Consider the following 6,016-nt stretch of genomic DNA (forward strand, 5'->3'; position numbering starts at 1 on the left):
TCCCGATGAGGTCATTGGATTTATTCCAATTGACTTAATCCTTCCAGCCACCTAGGCCCTGGGGTTTACTCAGCCTCTAACAGAAATGAGTACCAGGAATTAATTAAATAATTTTCCCAGGGAGTAAAGCGCCTTCACGGGCTGGTACAAGGATAGCTTTACTTTTTTACTTTACTTTTATTTTCTCCCTTTACCTGCCTACATACATACTTGCCTTGTCATATATAATCAAGACATTTGTAGGAATAGGTTTCTGCCTATCCATGCCACATTGTTTCAGCAGGTAGACTGTCTAGAACACCTCTGAGAGTATGTCTTACCTCGATTGAGCAGTCTTGCAGAAGGAAATTCCTTCTGTGGTGTGGCCGTTTTCATGCCCATCGTGTGTTGATTATGATTCTGTCTCAGATGTTTTAGGTACTGCAGAATCAATTTGTTTCAGTCAACATATCGTAGAAAGTTTGTAGCAGTCGGTATAGTGACTGGCTATGGGCTGGGCAACAAAGGCGTCAGAGTTCGAGTCCCGGTGGGGACCACAATTTTCGTTTCTCCATGTCATCCAGACCGGCTCTGCGGCCCACCCAGCCTCCTGTCCAATGGGTACTGGGGGTTCTTTCCCCTGGGGTAAAGTCAGTGGAGCGTGAAGCCAACCACTCACCTCCAACTAGTGCTGAGGTCAAGAAAATGTGGATCTATACATTCACTCCCCCATACATATTCATGGCATAGTGCTTAATTAGTTAAGCACAGAGACAACTTTACCTTTGTCCCTTCAAGTTCATATTAACTGTCATCCGAGAATCCAATGCTGCATAATGTTGAGTTATCGACATGTGTCTTTAGATGAACTGCCAACTGAGGAAGCAATATGCCAAACAGGAAAGCTTGATCGGAATGGAAGCAAAGGGTTAGGAAAGACTTCATGCAGGCCAAAGAAAGGAATGAAGAATGTAGGAAAAAGTTGAGGACAAGAACTCTGGGGAGACAAGAAATGGATGGTCCCCATAAAAATGGAAGTCGAAAGAATAATAATAAGAAGTATGTAACTGAATGGATGCTTTCTGCAGTGTTTATTGACCTTTCTGTTCCGCATTTTGCAAGCAAAATTAATGTAATGAAAAATTTTCTGCTTCTTGATGGAGGCTTTGTTACTGGCATAATTTAAATTTTTGTAAAAAGTACCATGAGTTTGTAAATGCTGTTTGCATATAGCTTACTTCCAGAAAAATGTCATCCCTTTTAAGTCTTTCCCTTTGGAAATGTTTCGGGATTGTAATTGAAATGTTAATGATGATTCATGGTGACAAAGGAAAGAAAATAGGTGGTGTTTAATGTGTTACATGCTACAGTTGATGCAGTGTCTTTTTCTGCTGACAGTGAGAGAAATGTTGACCAGAAAGCAAGAAAAGATCAGCTGAAGGGGGAAGGCAATACCAGCCCTTGCGTCTCAATCCACTATAATCTGTTATGCATCCCCTTTCTAAATTAGCTATCCAGCGGCCCTGCACTTCAAACAAAATTCAGTACTTGCTGTATATTAAAAGGTAAAAATCGGGGAAGTTTCCATGTGCCAAGCCATTAAGATGTATGGGGGAGTGGAGGTATAACTCCACCATTCATGAGGTCAGCTTCATGTGCCAGCCAGGGAAGCGAGCCTCTGATAGCCACTGGCTAGGAGACTGGGTGGGCATCAGAACCAGTCTGGTTTTTTGGAATAGAGACAAACCTCTTGCCCCTGCTGGGCTGTAGCCTGTCACTATACTGGCTGAGCTATCCTGGCTTTGCTTACTGAGGCCTTGTGATAGTTACATGTCTTTATGAAGTGAAGCGCCTGGTTATAGAATCTTAACCCATCTAGAACATCACAGTGATGCAGGACATGTGAGGTTGTTCATACCAGACACTTTGCTAGTCCCCTTGTGAGTAAGTGCTTTCTCAAGTGACCTCTAAATAATCGTTTCATGTTTCTTAAGTGCTTCCCTGTCTCTTTTGGAAATGGTTCCTGGAAAGAAACCTTTCACATATAACACTGGCTGTACTGACTGTCTCCATTTAAATAGGGAGTACTGCACATTGAAATAACACACAAAGCTTCACATTCTTTCCAGTTTGTTGCTTATTTTCATGGAGTCAGTACAGCGACAGGCTACAGACTGGATGGCCCAGGTTCAATTCCCGGCATCCAGACTTCATTCTGGGGCATACCCCTCCTATCCGGTGGATACCAGGAATGAGGTGGCAGGGTCTTGAAGCTGATTACTCATTTCCATCAAGTATTGAGGTCAAGAACAGTGGAGCTATACCTCCATTCTTGCATATGTGTAGCCTTTGCGGTTAAAAATTGTCAATGAGGTCATTGGATTTTTTTCAATTGACCTAATCTTTCTGGCCGCACTATGGTCCTGGGGTTCACTCAGCCTCTAACAAAAATGAGTACCAGGAATTAAATAAATAATTTTCCTTGGGAGTAAAGCGCAGCTGGCGCGTAAGGCTGACAACCTTACCGCCATCTTTGAGTCGATTGTCTAGATAATGTAGGAGCCTCAACATGTCACAACCCTATGGGCCTCCACGACCTGTTACAGGGACAGCTTTACTTACTTTTTACTTACTTTACATTAAATAAAATACGAAACCTTCCTTGCTATCTCATCAGAGTTGAAGCTAAACAGTATTTTTTAAAGATTACTGTATTCTGAGATGTGGTGTCGTGTTCTCATTTGGAAAGTTACGGACATGTAGACGGACTTGCAGAAGATGGACTTGTGTTCCTCTGAAATGTCAGTAACTTTCTACCAGAGGACACATCTCAGAAGAGAGTAATCTTCATATCCACTGCGTTGTGAACTTCACATTTCACAAAACAATATTTTTGTTCTTTGCAAAGATAGTTCTACCTCGTCGTGGGCATGCCTGCCTTATGGAACAGATGAACATGTGGCCCACCTCCCTCTTAGATAATGATGATAATGTTGACATCATAGTGCAATAGAAATTAAATCTCGAGTCACACATGCCTAATTATGAAAGCTTTCTGATGCATTTATCGAAATACTTTTATATTGAATTTACTGCCTGCTAAAATCAGTTTGTATATATTTTTCAGCATGCTATGACTAATATGGCAAATTTTTATATATATGATTTTTTAGCCAGTATTAAGAACTCTGCATATTTTATTTTCTATCTTTCCATGTACAACTATTTTCCTTTATTTGTGATCAGTATTTACTTTTTTAACTCCCAGTACTGAAGTACATAGTGTGTTGTGTTGACACTTGCTCCAGCGTGAATAGTGACTTCGTATTGCTGCATCTGTCTCGTTGAGGTAGACGAGGAGTGAAGAGTTCTCGTCAGTTTTACGTAGCAAACACCAGAATGCTGTGAACATGCGAAATGCAACAGAGACATATACTAGAGTTATATTATTAAATTTCTTAGAGAACTTAGATACCCTCTCTCTGGTCTTAGCAGATCAAGTGTTCAGGGGAATCAACACGTTAATGGTGCAAGGCACAGTATCCCCTAGTGTAAGGGTTGGGAATTATATACCTTGTGTTTCTATCGGATTTTATTACTTGCTTTCTGTCAATTGTTAGAATCTTTCTGGAATAAAGAGAGGAAATAAATCATTTTTCTTATTCTCCAGTAATAACAGTGAGTTTTCTTGTGAGTGTGCACATGGCAGAGCTTGGAGAAGACCCACAGTGCAGTGTTGAACCGTAACATACAAGTTCCCTTAACAGCCATGCTGTCAAGAAAACTTGCTGTAGAACCCGCAAATTCTGCACTGTTAATCCTGTTCATATTCTCACAACCGATTTCCTGAAGACCTGTTTTAATATTTCAGACCCATTTCCTTCTGAACATATTCCTGCTTCATTACTGCAGGGTGTAAATATCTCAAATATCCTCAGTATCTTCCCTTTGGGGGGTTTGAGACGAAGTTTTGTAACCATACAAGACAACAGGTGATAGTACAGTTCTGTATATTTTAATCTTTACATTTTTAGATAGGAGAAACCACAATTTTAACTGTTGTTTTGTATGGGTGTGAACCTTGAATTGAAGGGAAAAGCATAGAAGAGGGTATTTGCGAAAAAAAAAACATGCTCGGGAAACTATTGGAATCTGTAAGATTAAGAAGATAATGGTAAAATGACCATAATGAGGACCTACGTAATTTATATTCAGAATATGCAGTCAGAGGATATAACATGCACTGTAGAAATGCATTCAAAAGAAAACTTCGAAGTTATTACAACGGGTCTTAACAGTTCGTGAAAGTGTGGGCTTGATTCGTCAGCCTTAAGATAGGGTCCAGAAACCATGGCTGTTTCATAAAACCGGGGAGTTGTTGACCAACTGAATATCAGGTGTTAAGGCGCCTTACCATGAATTCTTTTTTTAAGTTTTTGTTTTATTTATTTTCACGGGTCGAATAAACCAATACATTTGACTCGACCTTAAACCCATTAATCTGAAGAGCTTTCTGTATATCTCAACTGACTTTGAACTATGACTCCATCCCACCCGACCTACAAATTATCCAATAAAACATGAACTTCTGGATGTTTTTGGCAGTATATTACGCACTGGTGGTTTGAAAAAGCCACTGCCCCTTTCTGATTAATTTGGCCTCTTACAAGTCGTGGAACTAAACCTGGCTAAACTCGTTCCAGCAATATATTATCTGGAGAAAGAACAGGGTCTCGCGGTGTAATCCTTTTCATGAAAGGGGAGTGGGGTTACGGGACGGTGGTTCGGATGTCTGTAGTAAATCACAGCCCCCTGAACCCAGCGTGCGTCGCATTGTGACCTAGCCATTGCCAAAAAGCAGTGTCGGGAGGGTCAGGAGTCTTTGCGCTATGCAGCGCGAAATCACTGCGCTCTGGTGGCCACAGTGCACTCGCTTTTGCGAACACGGTGACGAATCTTCTTATATATACAAAGGTAAAGGTAAAGGGCCGCGCCATAGCTCAAGCGGTTAGTCGCTAGCTTCCCACCGCGACGGCTCACGTTCGATCCCGGGTATGGTCAAGTGGGATTTGTGGTGGACAAAGTTGCGCTGGGGCGGGTTTTCTCCGAGTATTTCGGTTTCCCCTGCCAATCTTCATTCCACCAAATTCTTCATCATAATCACCCAGGGCAGGTACAATAGGCCAATCAGTGGCCGCCGTGCCAAGTGGACCCAGTTGGACTCCACCCCGCACTAAGCGAATTAAAAAAATAAAATTAAAGGTAAAGATAGAGTTGTCGCTGTGCTCAACTAATTAAACACTACTCCATGAAGGCGTATGGGGGAGGGAACGTATAGGCCCACGTTTTCTTGACCTCTGCACTAGCTGGAGGTGAGTGGTCAGCTTCACCCCCCTGCCGCTTTACCTCCGGGGAAAGAGCCCCCGGTACCCATTGCATAGGAGGTTGGGCGCACCCCAGAGCCGGTCTGGATGACGTGGAGAAGAGAAAAATCTTGACCCTACCGGGACTCTAACTCGACCCCTCCGTATCCAGTCGCTATACAGACTACACTACCCCGGCTACTTCTTATGTATGGAAGGGCATAATTCATTAGCCAGGTTTTCACGACGCTGACTGTTGTTATTTAGTCTTTCATCCGCAGGGCCGAGTTTACATTTGGGGGGAGGGTGGTGCGGTGCATTCAAAATGTGGAGGAACCTATCAGTAACAATAAATTTAGGTAATGGCTTTTACCTAATCTTGTTTCGTATAATAGCTACAAATACAAACTAATTTTTCGTGATTTTACAGAAGCAAATGTCTCAATAGAATCTGTAGATTCCATTTCTGTTTTGTGGGGACCCCGTAGCGACTGCCCTGGTCGCTCCCCCTAAATTCCGGTCCTCTCTGTCCTGAAGATATAGGCAGCAAATTCGTCCGAAATGTTGCTAACGACCTTTGAATCAAATTTATTCACTTTCATGGAAGTCCAGTGCAGTTGAGATGTAAAGGGTGGAGTGCGCGCAATATAAAGCAATTATACAGTATTTAATAC

This window comes from Cryptotermes secundus, unplaced genomic scaffold (assembly GCF_002891405.2).
Source record: "Cryptotermes secundus unplaced genomic scaffold, Csec_1.0 scaffold816, whole genome shotgun sequence".
Taxonomy (NCBI): Eukaryota; Metazoa; Arthropoda; class Insecta; order Blattodea; family Kalotermitidae; genus Cryptotermes; species Cryptotermes secundus.